The sequence below is a fragment of the Macaca nemestrina genome, chromosome X, assembly GCF_043159975.1.
Source record: "Macaca nemestrina isolate mMacNem1 chromosome X, mMacNem.hap1, whole genome shotgun sequence".
NCBI lineage: Eukaryota > Metazoa > Chordata > Mammalia > Primates > Cercopithecidae > Macaca > Macaca nemestrina.
Genome location: NC_092145.1, coordinates 142,156,907 through 142,172,743, shown reverse-complemented (window position 1 = coordinate 142,172,743; position 15,837 = coordinate 142,156,907). Strand labels below are relative to the sequence as shown.

Genomic DNA, 15,837 nt, shown 5'->3' with positions numbered 1-15,837 from the left:
AAATGGATGCCTGAAGGTAGCTCCCACTGGCATCAGTCTCAGGCTATGCTGTTTCTTCCTTTGCCTACTACCTGGTAACCTCACTGCCTGCCTTTTAGTTCCTTGAATACAGTGAGGTCTTCACTCTTAAAAATCTTTGCACAGGCTGCTTCCTTCGCCTACAGCAATTTTCTCAGTCTTTTGGCCTGGCTGACCCTATCCAGTCTGATCTGGGTGTCTTCGTGTTGTCCTCTGCTGGGGCCTTCTATTTGTTTTTTTCTTGGCACTTAATTAAATTTGAAGTTGTATATTCACTTGCTCACTGAGCCTTTTTTCTGGATTCCATGATAGATATTTTTCCTCACATTTCTGAAATTGTGATGTACACTGGATTTCTTGATTCCTTTCTGAGTGGTAGGTAAAATAATGGTTTATCTTACAATTATCTTACATTCAATGAAATACTGTACTTTTAATTATTGTTTCCCCTGGTTGATTGTGAGTTCCACAAGTATAGGAATTCCATTTTACTCACCAATGAACCAGTGCCTAGCACAGTACCTGGCACCTGGGAGGCTCTAAATAAATACTAGTTGAATGAGTATCATTATCTGTTTGGGAGATTTTGGCCCTAATTTTCTCAAGATGAATTAGTCAGTGTGTAAGTATGAATTGTTAATTCAGTTTCTGTTGTTGAATCATTGTTTTCGACATTGCTTTATTCTGAAATTGAAAGAGACCTTTAGATTTGTCTATTTTGTTCCTCCATCTATGTAACTTGCCCTATTATAGGTATATGTACATCCTTGTTTAGAATTATTCACCTTGCATGAAAATGAATTCACATAAACTTCTACCTGGTGTGAGCAATTTTCTTTCATTAGGGAGAAGGAGCGAGGAAGGTACCAAACAGCAGCAGACTTTTGAACTTGAGACAGTTTTGGCTGCTTCAACTTAACTTTTTTCATTTTACTTAGTCCCTCAATGAGTACAATCATTTGGCATGCCTACTTCACTTTTTTTAGTGAACTAACAGCGAACAGGCAACATGGGTGACTGGAGTGCCTCAGGCACCTCCTAGAGAAGGTTCAGGCTTAGTCCCCAGCTGGAGGTGAGGTGTGGCTCTCAGTGCTTTTCATTTCCCGAATCCTGCTCCTGAGTACTGCAGTTGAGTCAGCCTGGGATGATGAGCAGTTTGCTTTTCATTGTAACACTCAGCAGCCTGGTTGTGAAAATGCCTGCTATGACCAGTCTTTGCCAATCTCTCATGTATGCTTCTGGGTTCTGCAGATGATACTTGGGTCTCTGCCCCCACTCTTGTACCTGACACACGTGTTCTATGTGATGTGAAAAGAAGAGAAGGTGAACAGGCAACTGGGAGAACTCGAAGTTGCCCAAATTGGTGATGTCAGTGTGGAGATGCACTTGCAGGGAATTTAAATAAAGAAGTTCAAGTGTGACCTTGAGAAACATGGAAAGGTGAAAATCCCAGGGAGCTTGCTGTGAACGTGTACCATCGGTGTTGTCTTCAGGCCTCTGTTTGAGGTGGCCTTCCTGATGATCCCGTGGTCTGTCTACGGGTTCAGCCTAAGTGTGGTTTACACTCGCAAACGAGATCCTTCCCCACATTAAGCGGACTGCTTCCTCTCTTGGCCCCGGAGAAAAGCACCTTCATCATCTTCATGCTGGTGGTGTCCTTGGTGTCTCTTGCCTTGAACATCATTGCGTTATTCTGTATCTCATTTAAGAGCATTTAAGGATCATGTGAAGGATCAGGAGAGGGATACACCTGGCCTACAGAGTCCCTCCAATGGCTCTATATCAGCTCTTCCTCTCTCCACCATGTACCTTCCTGGGGACAAGCTAGTTCCTGGAGAAAGAAACAATTCCTCTTGCTGTAGGCACAACAAGGAAGTGAGCAAAACCCTTCTAGTTACAGTGCATAACAAGATTGAATGGAGCAGGCAGGAAGTACCACCTCTGACTCCCAGTCTTTTGATTTCCCTGCTGATAAACAGAATTCTTAAAAACAAAAACGTAGATACTGGGCACTAGCCATGGTAGGCCAGCAGCCATCCTGAAGAGCCAGAAGTCATGCCAGCAGCAGTCTGATTACCTAGAGATCAAGATGCATACTTGGAAGCGTTATGTTTCTGCTTGATTGTTTAAGAGAAGGAAGGCACAGTAGAAAGCGCACCTTTGCCCCAGTGGAGGTGGTACTCAAAAACCTCAGTCGCGAGACTTAGGAGACACAAAGAAGACATTAGACTACCAGGGTTCCTGTACAATGAGAAATACTAATTTGCTTAATATTTGATAGTAAACTACTATCATTTTTAGCTTTATTGCATGCAATGTAGACCTAGTTCATCATATTACAAGTTCTAGAGAGTGTTATTTATTCAATACGGTTTTTTTTTTTGTTTTTTTTTTTTTTTTTGGAGACAGAGTCTTACTCTGTCACCCAGGCTGGAGTGCAGTGGCGTGATTTCCGCTCACTGCAACCTCCACCTCCCGATTTAAGTGATTCTCCTGCCTCAGCCTCCTGAGTGACTGGGATTACAGGCATGCACCACCACACCTGGCTAATTTTTGTATTTTTAGTGGAGATGGGATTTCACCGTGCTGGCCAGGCTGGTCTCGAACTGCTGACCTCAGGTGATCTGCCTGCCTCAGCCTCCCAAAGTGCTGGGATTACAGGCGTGAGCCACCGTGCCTGGCCTCAATAAAGTTTTAAGAAAGCAACCTGCGTGTCTCCCTCCTGAGAGCTTCTGGCTGCACTGATCTTTTCTAGACTTTTAAACTTTTAATTGGCACATCTTCATTTAAGCAAAATAAGCTAGAATCCGAATTTTAGAAATGAAATTGCAGTGACTACATTACAGAAAGTTTTAATATTAACATCTTTAATTGTATGTAGCAGGATCACACATATACCCATTACTTTCAAATGTGCAAAAACTGTAGCTTTTTTTTTTTTCTTTTTCTTTTAACTGTTCTACTTTTCATCAGAAGCTTCTTCCCACCCCAGGGCACTGGAGGGAAGGAGAAGACACAGACAATTTAAACATTAAACCTGCCCATCCAGCATCTTGCTGTGACAGTTTAAACAGTCTCATTTGGAAAACTCAGTCTCTTGGCTAAATTTCCTTCTCATAAACCCTTTTATGAGAGTGAGGAATAATCACAGTTATTTACTAATGAAATGTGTGTGCCTATTGGATACTACAAAACTCGTGAAACTTTTGAATCAGATTGGACGCTGCCGTCCTCACTTCCTGTTTCACATTCATTTTCACATATATCTTGCTTTTTTCCCCCTTAAACTTTTAATCTTGAGATAATTATAGTTCACATGTAGTTGTAAGAAATAATACATTCCTTATATCCTTTGACCAGTTTCTCCCATTAGTAACATCTTACATAATTACAGTATAATATCATAACTAGAAAATTGACATTGATGTATTTCCATTGACGTTATTCAGATTACACCAATTTTATCTGCACTCCTGTGTGTGTATATTTAGTTTTATGTAATTGCATCACTTGTGTAGATTCATGTGTCCACCACAGTCAAGCTACAGAACGGTTTTATCACAGGGATCCCTTGTGCTGCCTTTTTGTAGCCATAGCCACACCCTTGCCTTCCCCTCTTTCTAACCCCTGGCAACCACTAATCTGTACTTCATCTCTATAATTTTGTCATTTCAAGAATGCTATTTGAATGGAATGATACAACATTTAACCCTTTGAGACTGGCTTTATTCACTCAACACAACTCCCTTGAGATTCACCCAAGTTTTTGTGTGAACTAATAGTTTCCTCTTTTTTATTGCTCTTTTTTAGTATTCTATAGTATAGAGGTGCCAGAGTTTGTTTACCTTTTGAAGGATCTTTAGATTGTTTCCAGTTTTCATTTCCCTGGGTTAGGTGCTCAAGAGTGCAGTTGCTGGGTTGTATGGTATGTGAATGTAATGCTTTGTAAGAAACTGGTATATACTTTTCCAGAGTGGCTGTACAATTTTACATTCTCATCAGCAATGTGTGAGGAATCTAGTTTCTTCACATGCTTACCGGCATTTTGTATTATCACTATTATTATTTTTGTGTTAGGCATTCTAATAGTTGTGTAGGTGATCTCACTGTAGTTTAAATTTGTATTTCTCTAATGGCTAAAAATGTTGAACACCTTTCCTGTGCTTATTTGGCATCTGTGTATTTTCTTCAGTGAAGTACTCGTGCCATTTTTCCAATTTTGAATTGGATTGTTTTATTACTGTTGAGTTTAAGTTCTGTATATATTCTGGATTTAAATCTTTTGTCCTGTATGTTTGAAAATATTTTCTCCCAGCTTATAGCTTGCTTTTTCATTATCTTAACAATGTCTTTCATGGACCAAAAATTTTAGTTTTGTTAAGGTCATTTATCAATTTTTTTTTTTTTTTCCTATGGACTGTGCTTTTGGTGTCAAATCTGAGAACTCTGCCTGGCCCTAGATCCTGAAGATTTTCTCCTGTGGTTATTTCTAAAAGTTTTATAAGCTTACGTTTTACATTTAAGTCCATGATCTATTTTGTCAATTTTTGTACAAGGTGTGAGATAAAGGCCAAAGTTCTTTTTTCTTCTCCCTTATGGATGTCTAGTTGCTCCAGCACCATCCATTGAAAAGTCTGTTCTCCCTCCATTGAGTTCCTTTGCAGTGAAAAATCAGTTGGGCAGAATTTGTGCACCTCTAATTCTGGATTCTCTGTCTCTCTTCTAATTTCTAGAAGAGACTGTGTAAGATTGCTGTTAATTCTTCCTTAAGTGTTAGACATCTCCAGCAAACCTATTTGAGCTTGCAGATTTCTTTTATTGGAAACTTGATAATTATAATTACATATTCAATTTCTTTAATAATTACATGACTCTTAAAGTTGTTTATTTCATCTTGGTTAACTTTTGGTAGTTTGATTTTCAAGGAAATTGGTCCATTTCTTCTAAATTGTCAAATGTAAGAGTGTAAAGTTTGTAGTGTTCCTTTATTTCTTTTTAATGACTGCAGGATCTGTAGAGATCTTCCTTGTTTTGTTCCTGATACTGATGATTTTTGTCTTCTTTCTTTTTATCTTTACCAGTCTTGCTAGAAGTTTATCAATATTAATTGTTCTTTTTGTGGAATCAGCCTTTTGCTTCATTGATTTTCTGTTTTCAATTTCATTGATTTCTGATTTTATCATGATTATTTCCTTCTTGCTTTGGGTTTATTTTCTTTTTTTAGTCTTGAGGGAAGAATTTATCTTATTGATTTGTAACCTTTCCTCTTTTTAAAAAATGTATACATTGAATACTATAAATTTCCCTCTCAATACTGCTTAAGCTGCCTCCCACATCTTTTGATATATGTTGTATTTTCATTTTCATCAAGTTCTATGAAATTAGAATTTTCTTTCAGACTACTTCTTTGACCCACGGATTATTTAGAAATGTTAGATTTCATTTCTATTTGGAGATTTTCCTGTTGTCTTTCTCTTACTGATATTTAATCGGATTCCATTGTGGTCAGAGAAAATACTCTATATTATCTCAGTTCTTTAAAATTTGTTAAGGTTTGTTTTGTGGCCCAAGATGTGTTCTATCTTGGTGAATATTTTATGGGCTCTTGAAAGCAACACGTATTCTGCTGCTGTTGGGTATAGTATTTTATATATGACAATGAGACCCTGTTGGTTTCATTTTCTTATTTTTTTTGTCTTCTGGAAGTTTTAGGATTCCATCTTATTTATACAGTTTTTTAGTATATCTGTTTGTATTGTGTTCTTATTGATCTAGGTATTAAAATATACATTTGTGTTTACCACAATCTGTTATCAATGTTTTACCACTCAAGTGAAGTGTAGAAATCTTACTCTCCTTTAGACCCTTTTGCCCTCCCCACTTAAAAAACATATATGTCTTAAGTATTTCTTCTACATACATCGAGCACCACATCAGATGGTGTTATAATTTATAATTTTTGTCTCAACCATCAAATCTGATTTATGAAACTCATGAGCAAAAGGATAGTCTTATATTCCCCACCTTTTATTTTTGTAACCTGTTCTAATATTTTTTTCTTAAATTCCAAGCTTCTTTGGTTATCTTTTACTTTCTTTGTTGTTGTTGTTGTTGTTTGAGACAGGGTCTCATTTTGTCACCCAGGCTAGAGGGTCACCCAGTGGTGCAATCACAGCTCACTGCAGCCTTGTGACTTCCCGGGCTCAAGTGATCCTCCTACCTCAGCCTCCTGAGTAGCTGGGACCACAGGTTTGCACCACCACACCTGACTAATTTTTGTGTTTTTGGTATAGATAGGGTTTTGCCATGTTGCTCAGGCTGGTCTCGAACTCCTAGGCTCAAGCAATCCACCCTCATTGGCCTCCCAAAGTGCTGGGGTTACAGGCGTGCCACCACGCCTGGCTGGTTATCTTTTACTTCCTATTTAGAAAACTACCTTTAACCATTCTTTAAGGGTAAGTTTGCTAGCTACTTCTCTTTGTTTTCGTTCATCTGAGAATGTCTTTATTTCGCTTTCATTCCTGAATGGTATTTTTGCTTGGTACAAAATTTCTGATTGACAGTTCTTTTTTCTCTTCTCTTCTCTTTCTCTCTTTTTTTTTTTTTTTTTTTTTTGAGATGGAGTCTTGCTCTGTCTCCAGGCTGAAGTGCAGTGGCGGATCTCAGCTCACTGCAACCTCTGCCTCCCAGGTTCAAGCAATTCTCCTGCCTCAGCCCCCCAAATAGCTGGAACTACAGGCGCGTACCACCACACCCAGCTAATTTTTTTTTTTTTTTTTTTGTATAGACGGGGTTTCACCTGTTGGCCAGGATGGTCTTGATCTCTTGACCCTGTGATCTGCCATCCTCGGCCTTCCAAAGTGCTGGGATTACAGGCGTGAGCCACCACGCCTGGCTGACAGTTCTTTTATTTAGTGCTTGAAAATTGTTGTGCTGTTTCCTTTTAGCCTCTGTGGTTACTGATGAGAATACACTGTCATTCAAATTGTTTTTCTCCTATAGGTAAGGTGCTGTTTTTTGTTTTTGTTTTAGTTTTCAGAAGTTTCACTATGATGTGTCTTGGCTGGAATTATTTTGGGTTTATCTTGTTTGGAGTTTGCTCAGCTCCTTGAATCTGTAGGTTATATCTTTTGCTAAATTTGGAACTTTTCCATTGTGATTTCTTTGAATGTATTTTCAGCTCTACTCTGTTTGTCCCATCCTTCTGAACCTCCAGTGACATGAATATTAGGTCTTCTGTTATAGTGCCACATGTCTCTCAGTCTCTGTTCATTTTTCCCCCATCTATTTCTTTTCTGTTGTTAAGACTGGATTATTTCTATTCTGTCTCTAAGTTCACAGATTCTTTCCTCTGTCTTCTCCATTCTGTTGTTTAGTCTGTTCACTGAGTTTTAAATTTCAGTTATTTGTTCTATTTTTCAATTCATGAAGTTTTTCTTTGTTGTTCGTTTTTGTTTTTTTGAGACAGGGTCTCACTCTGTCACCCAGGCTGGAGTGCAGTGGCACAATCATTGCTCACTCCAGCCTTCACCTCCCTAGGCTCAGGTGATCCTCCTGCCTCAGCCTCCCAAGTAATTGGGACCATAGGCGCGCCCAGCTAATTTTTGTTTATTTTGTAGAGACAGGTTTCACCATGTTGCCCAGGCTGGTCTCCAACTCCTGGACTCAAGCAATCCTCCTGTCTTGGCTTCCCAAAGTACTGAGATACCAGGTGTGAACCACCATGCCTGGCCTAAGTTTTTTTTTTTATATCTTCCATTAATTTTTGAGAGTTCCTATATTTTATTATTTGGTTCAAGTATGTTTGTAATTACTCTAAAGTATTTGTATGATGGCAGCTTGGAAATTTTTGTGTGATGATTCTGACATCTCTACAATCTTTGTTGGCACCTGTTAGTCTTTTTTGCATGTTGAGATTTCCCTACTTTTTAGTATGATGAATAATTTTCTACTGAAACCTGGACATTTTGGATGTTATGTCATTAGACTCTGGATCTTATTTAATCTCCTGTTTTTTCTTGGCCTTCTCTGACACCCCCTCTGGAAAGGAAGGGGATGGAAGTTGAGTTTTCTAATTCTACCTCCATTGACACCCACTGAGAGGGGCTCCTTGCTGCTGCTTTGTTGGGTGGGAATTCCAGCTCCCTAGGCCTTTGCTGACCACTCTGGCTGGGAGGGCCAGGAGTATCTTGTTACTGCTCCCCACGTTGGCCTCCACTGACACCAGCATGGCAGGGGATTAGACATGTTCTCTACGCAGCATTTGCTGGCATGGGTGGGGCCCCAGTTTTCACTGTTTCGTGGCTGGGGTAGAGTAGTTATTGTCTAAAGTCTTTTGTCCTGCTAGGCTGTTCTTTTCCTGGTCCTTTAGCTGGAGAAGAGAAGGCTTTCGTTGGGGCTCTTTTTTGTCTGTGCCCATGGGCTCTTCTGGATTCTTTATTGAAGTATTTTTATTAGGGTTGGTTTAAAATCCCTGTCAGATAATTCCAGCATCTGCTTCATCTCAATGTTAATGTCTCTTAATTGTCTTCTTTCATTCATTCAGGTTGTGATTTTCATGGTTCTTAATATGATGATTTTTTTTTAATTGTATCCTGGTCATTCTAGATATTGCAAGACTCTGGATCCTATTTAATGTGTGTTTTAGCAGGTAGCCACGCAGTTGAGGTATAGGATAAGGGCAGATGCGTATGTTCAATTTCCCTCTTGGTCCCATTGATACCACCTCTGCAAAAGCTCCACTTTTACTCACACTACCTCATTGCAGATGGCTGGGGTGGATGTTCAGCTCCTCACTTGGCCCCACCAACACCTTCCCAGTGAAATCGGATCTCAGATTTGCACCTGTCTTATTACCTCTGCTACATCTTGCAGATGCCACCCTGGCCGGGAAGTCAGAGGTGCTACTGCCTGATGGGCAATGAAAGATTAGCTCCTTGGTCAGCCTCACTGATCCCATCAGGCAGGGAATTGTAACAGTGCCGCCTGCTTTCTCAGGATGTGTATGTGTAAAAGAGTGTTTTCCTACTTGGCCCGGCCCGAACCTCAGTGGGGTGGTGCTGCAGTTTTTCCATTGCTGCAGTTTTTCCATTTTCTTTTTGGCGGTACCCTCCCTGTTGCCTGGAATGGGGAGGGTATTGCCAAAAAGATTTTCAGTTGTTAGCCTACCCTTTTCCTGGCCCTTTGGCTGAACGAACAGGTTTTTCTTGGAGCTTTTTTTTTTTTTTTTTTTTTTTTGTGTTTGTCTATCAGTGGTTCCAGGTTGAAGGCTTTTGCAGCACCTTATTGGGCATATATGGAAGACAGTAAGGAAACCCAGGAACTCACTGCCGTGTTGCCTCTCAAGTGCCGAAGTCCAATTCAGTGTGCCATCTTCTTTCCATCTTGGCTTCCTATGCACGTTTGTGTGTCATGGTCAAGGATTTTTAGTCTTAAGGAGGAGGACCTGGAAGGAGTGGGGCTGCTCCATCTTGACCAGAATGAAAAGTCTGTGTGTGCATGTGTTTAATATATAATGAAAATTCTAAAATCTGTTAACACCATTTTGTATAATAGTAATACTATATTTTAATATTTAAAGAATAAACTTAATAATTTATTCTTTAAATACCCTATGTATCAGGCACAGTGATTGACCCTTGGGTCTGCGGATAGGACTGAGACATAATCCTTACTTTCAAATAGCTGATAGTTTTGTAGAGTTCAAAGACCTGTGGAATCAATTTTAATTTGCCCCATTATACTCAGATGGAAGCCACTCACAATTCTTTTAGAAATAAAAACGGAATCTAGCTTCATACTACCTGACTGGTGGTATTGTGGGAGCTTCCTCCCATCTCATTGGTTGAGATAAGCCTCCTTTGGTTTATGAGGTACTAGGCAAATTGGGAAGGGGTCTAGTGCTTAGTGCCTTGTTGTTACTCTGGTTACAATTAAACCCTGTGCCAGGAGCTGCCACCCAGTGGGTAGTGCTTCCCTGGCCCCAACTCTCCAGGCTGTGGTGCTTAGTGATCAGACAGATGGAATCTCCGCAAGTACCACCACTGTCAGAAGTCCTGAACACCCCTCTCTGCCTCACGCAGAAGCTGTGGCCCCACGATCCTTCCACTCCTGGAGGAACCTTAGCTCTATTGGATGGGAAGTTCAGCTCGACTGCCTTTGTGAGTCTGGGCTTTATAATAATGACTGTTCTCCCCATGGGCAGGAGAAAGTAGACCTCAGGGATACAACCCCATGATCTCTGAGTTCCTTTAGAAATTTGGTTTTGGTGATTTGGGAATGCCCAAAAGTAGAACATTTTTGAACTTTCTTCTTGATGGTAAGTGGGTGATAATGGTGATAATGGTTCTTTAACTCTTGTGTGTTCTAAGCATTTTACTTGTATCTTCTCATTTAATCCTGATAGCAACATCAGGAATAAGTTATATTATTATATCTGATTTTCTCCGCAGGAAATTGAGGCACAGAGAAGTTAAGGAACTTCCCTAAGGCCACTCAGGTAGTAGGTGGTAGAGCTAGGATTCAAATGCAGGCAGTCTAGCTTAGAGCTGAAGTTCTTCTTACCCTTCTTTCAGTGATGTGACAACCTTTGAGTTTTATTTTGCTTTTTTATTATTTGTTTGAAATTAAGATTGATGTATCTAAAATAAGTGTTCCAGGCTTCTAAAAAGTGCTGCACAATTAAATATTACTAAAGTATGTTTCTAATTAGAAAAGTTTTTTTCTTTCTTACTAAACCACATAGATTTGGGAACAAGAGTATAAAAAATAACCAGTAATAGGTTACATTTACAACTGTTTGGAGTATAGTCCTTTAATAATCAGATTTTTTGGTTTGTTTCTGTAAGTGGGAAACAATGATTTTGTTAGAAATCTCTGCTTTTGGCCAAGTGCAGTGGCTCACACCTGTAATCCTAGCACTTGTGGGAAGCCGAGGCGGGAGGATTGCTTGAGCCCATGAGTTAGAGACCAGCCTGGTTAACATAGGGAGACCCTGTCTCTACAAAAAGTACAAAAATTAGCCTTGTGTGGTGGCACACAGATAGTAGCCTATAGTCCCAGCTACTCAAAGGATGAGGTTGGAGGATCACCTGAGCCTGGGGATGTCGAGGCTGCAGTGAGCCGTGATCGAGCCACTGTACTCCCGCCTGGGTGACAGAGTGCAACTCTGTCTCAAATAATAATAATCATAATAAAGAAAAATAAAAGGAAATCTCTGCTTTTTTGTTTGATTGCTTAGGGTTCAATAAAAAATTTAACCAGATTATTTCTGATTATGTATATCTATTATATATCATATTTTGTTATACATTTTTGATCATTTCTATTGTTTTTACATGTGTTTATGTTTAAATACAGGTAGTAGAATAACTAGAAGGATGTGACTCACAAGTCATTATGTAAATATTATCCATGCCAGTACATTTAAATTCTGTAGGGACTTAATTGTAAGGCAGTTATAATATAGCCATGTTCCTCTGTTGAGAAAAGATTCATACTGCCCTTTACCTTGCTTTTTCAGTGAAAACGTTTAAATATTTTCATTCATTTGAAATGTAGAATTGGCCGGGCGCGGTGGCTCAAGCCTGTAATCCCAGCACTTTGGGAGGCCGAGGCGGGCGGATCACAAGGTCAGGAGATCGAGACCACAGTGAAACCCCGTCTCTACTAAAAATACAAAAAATTAGCCGGGCGCGGTGGCGGGCGCCTGTAGTCCTAGCTACTCAGGAGGCTGAGGCAGGAGAATGGCGTGAACCCAGGAGGCGGAGCTTGCAGTGAGCCGAGATCGCGCCACTGCACTCGAGCCTGGGCAACAGCGTGAGACTCCGTCTCAAAAAAAAAAAAAAAAGAAATGTAGAATCAAAGTTTCATTTACATGCATATTCTGTGTACTTGGTACTATAATCTTACAGTTTGTTCTATTATTTGTAAACACAGAATGTGAATATAAATTTTCTGCCATGTTTTGTTAGGAATAATGTATTTCTCCATTAATTTACATGTTTTCATACCATTGGCTCTTAAATTTCCATGAACACTAGCCACAATGTGATTTATCTGAGGCAGATTTTTTTTCAAATTCATATTGATTTATCTTCCATGCCACTTGAATATATTTTGTTGATTATAATAAGATTCTTTATTAGTTCTAGCTCAAGAGAAACCACATGAGTGAGCTTTAAAACTTCAGATTAGTTCATTAAATAGACATTTGGTAACACACCTACTCTAGTGAGTCCTGTTGGTTGTTTGGGATAAAGGGTAAGAAGGGCATGGTCAGTGATTACAGAGTGACCACACTCTAGAAGGGAAAGGCTTATTATTGCGGCACAGAAATTGGGCATATCTCCTACTTCTTTCTTTCTTTCTTTCTTTCTTTTTTTTTTTTTTGAGACAGAGTTTCCATCTTGTCGCCCAAGCTGGAGTGTAATGGCGCAATCTTGGCTCATTGCAATCTCCGCCTCCCGGGTTCAAATGATTCTTCTGTCTCAGCCTCCCTGGTAGCTGGGATTGCAGGTGCCTGCCACCACGCTCGGCTAATTTTTGTATTTTTAGTAGAGATGGTGTTTCACCATTTTGGCCAGAGTAGTCTCGAACTCATGACCTCAGGTAATCCACCTCGGCCTCCCAAAGTGCTGGGATTACAGGCGTGAGCCATCGCACCCAAAGAAGTTACGTATCTTCCTTCTTTGGCCAGCATGTCCTTTGTCTCATTTCTTATTGGTCACTGTAAGTTTCGTCAGAGGTATTTAGAACAGGTGGGGGCCTTTCTGCTAGGTCTCAGGGGCACAGAGTTAAGTGAGGCACCTACCCTCATGGATCTTAATCATTGTCTGGCTGGGAAGTGAGGCTGCGTGGCAAAGCATGGATTCCAGTGCAGTTGTGGTGAGTGGTTTGCTGGAGGTGTGAATAGGGTCTTGGGATCACGAAAAGAGCAGTACACAAAACAAGCTGGGGGATCCTGCAGTGCTTCCTGAAGGAGGGTTTTGAAGGAGTAAAAGGAGTGAACTAGAAGTAGAAGGGCTGGCTTCTTGTCATTTCAGTAAAGCTAAAACACCACTTCCTTAGATACTGCACCAGTACTCTACTGAATTGTCTGTTTTGTTACGATAATCTTCTTGTTCTGTTACTTGTTTCCTTGTTATATGTCTCTTCCCTCCAGAATGTAACATCTGTGTATTCCCAGTGCCTTTTACATAGTAGGAGCTTAAAAAATGTTTGTTGGTTGAATGAATGAATTAATGAATGAAGAATGAATGCTTGAGGCAGAGTGTGAGCAGATAAAAGCAAGTGTGTGTGAAGGCTTAGTTGAGAAACTAACTGCAAATGATTAGGTGTGACATGAGCAAGCGAGCTTTTCCTTGCAAATTAGGAGGTAAAGCATGGAATTAGAACGTTATCCCGAAAGCCTCCAGGCTGCATGATGTGTAATGCAGCATTCTTTTCCTGAATTCCTGTGATTAACAGCTGTGAATATTTTAAATTTTCATTATGTGCAAAACTGATGATCTCACTGAGGCCATTTAGAGAATATTATTTGAAGAGGATTTTAACTGGACTGCCTCAGTGATGTTCTTGACATCAAGTAACCAGACACAAACATTTCATTCAGGTTTACAGTGTTCTTTGGCTAATTCTCTTGAAACATTGAATTATGCCACTGTTGTTTCAAGACAACAGACAAAACTTTTGAGAGTTTTGTCTCTTCCTCCTTTTGCTTTAGTGCTCAAGGTGTGGTGTACATTGGTCATCAGGCCAGTGTGATGGTGATAAACAGTTCCTCTTCCAGGCCTGTGTGATAATACAGTTTAATTGAGCAGACTTTTAATTATATATGTATGATAAAATGCTAGATACTTGGATGTAAGACAGACTAGACATATGTTAGGAATAACGCTTAAAATCTTAAGGAAATTGAACACTTGTTCAAAGGATTTTTAGCAAAGCAATTTTATTTTTGCACAGAGGGGGTGCCTCTTCGGCCAGTTGTCATGAGAGTATACTTGAACAAAGGGCACAAGAGTTTTTATTTTTGATGCAAGTTTTGTTTTTGTAATTTTTTTTTTATTGGCCGGGGTTAGGTTGTATAATTTAAATTAATTTTGGTTGGTTAAACATTTGTGTTGTTTTTTTTTTTTTTTTTTTTTTTTTAGATAGGGTGGGGATGTAAAAGAAAGTGAAGGGGAAGGGGTGTTTGTAATGAGCTAGAAAGTGTTTTTTTTAAATAAGGGAAGGAATGTGAGCTGGTATTGATAATGCTTGGTATTGAGGCATGCCTGGGCATTTAACAAAGGCAAAAAGGAAAAAGGAGAAAAAAGGTGGGGGGGTACTATGAATTAAAGAATAAAAGATCGATCAGATTATTTGAAAATAAACCTTATTATATTTTACACATAGCTCTTTGAAAAATAGCATGGGCTGCTGATTTATGTCTGATAGCCTTCTCTTTCTGTGCTAAGAGAAAGTAAATCTGGCATTTTCTAGTTTTCTTCACAATGCATAATAAGATATGAGGAGTTATTACAAGCCTAACTAGATACTTTGAAAAATTAGATTTTAGGAAAAGAAAATAAAAATTGTTACTACCCTACGTTGAATGTATTTTTCACTTTTCTCTGTAGATACGGTTACGGCAAAACGCTGTGACTTGGAACCTTTTTCAGATTTCAGTTGTCTTATTCTGCTTCCTTGCCTGCTTTGTGAGCACATCTGTCAGAAAGTGTGGTCACAGGGTCCCTAGAGATAACCCAGCGCAGTGCTTGAATAGGGAGTTTCTATGTTTCTGTTCTTACCTCACAGTGTTTCACATGTTAGCAGTGTCATAGCGATTGCGCACCTGAGCACCTTGTGCCTAGGTAGCCCGAAGATGTTATACAGAACCAAATTGCTGTTTGTTTTCTTTGAACTTCGGAGTTTTGTTAAGCTCGTTCCTGTTCTAAAACAGCCATATCTCTTGTGAATTGGAAAAAATTAAACCTTGGTGCATTGGCTTTATTTGCAATTTTAGTATTCTCATTTCTTACAAAATGTAAAATTAGGATATTGTATTTGCCAAATCTTAAGACTTATAGATTTTATATACATGCATGCACAATTCATCAGTGTGTTGATGAATAAAACAAATAATAAAATATAACAAAAAATAACAAAACAGAATCAAGCTTTTTTTATGGAGCACTAATTTATTACCATTTTTGCTCTACTGTCTCTAACGTCAGCGAATGTATGAGTATGTACTCATGGGTCTGGCTTTTGTTCAGGCTCTAAGAAAGCAGTGAGCAACTTGCTCAGTAGTAGCTATGCTATTGTTAACTACCTCTACATTGTTTATACATGAATAATTGCAAAAATTAAGTATACTGACTTCGATGGTCTCTACATAACTTACTGAAACAATTGGTCATAAGAAAGGCACAGTCTGTCCCTCCCTTGATAAAGGAATCTCTAGCAAGCTCTATCACTTGTTCAACAGAGCAATAGATTTTTTTCTTCATTTGGACAATGCATTTTTATGCTGATCATCAGTCCATAATTTTAAACTTTGTTTTCTATTCTGTCAATATTCTTGAATCTTTATTTAGCAGGGATAATACTTTTGGAATACCTGATGATGTATCTTTGGTCAATAAATTGGTTTTTCTCTTCCGATCTTTTCTTTTATCACGTCCCCAGGAAAGAGAGCAGGATGAATGCCACTTTGTAGGGGAAATTCCTTGAGTATTAAAGGAGAAATGAAGGACAGCCCATTCCGGTGTCAAAGGAATGTGGGAAGAACAGGCAGAGTTAGAGCAGGCAGGTGGTCAGGTATATATGTCTTGT

General features: G+C 39.3%; 1 protein-coding gene and 1 pseudogene across 6 annotated transcripts in view; both read left to right on the top strand.

Annotated features, from left to right (window-relative positions):
- Nucleotides 1–15,837, top strand: part of LOC105478188 (cyclin dependent kinase like 5) — a 227,586-nt gene that overhangs the window by 107,913 nt on the left and 103,836 nt on the right. The window lies entirely within an intron of this gene.
- Nucleotides 1,489–14,146, top strand: LOC139360873 (gap junction alpha-1 protein-like; annotated as a pseudogene).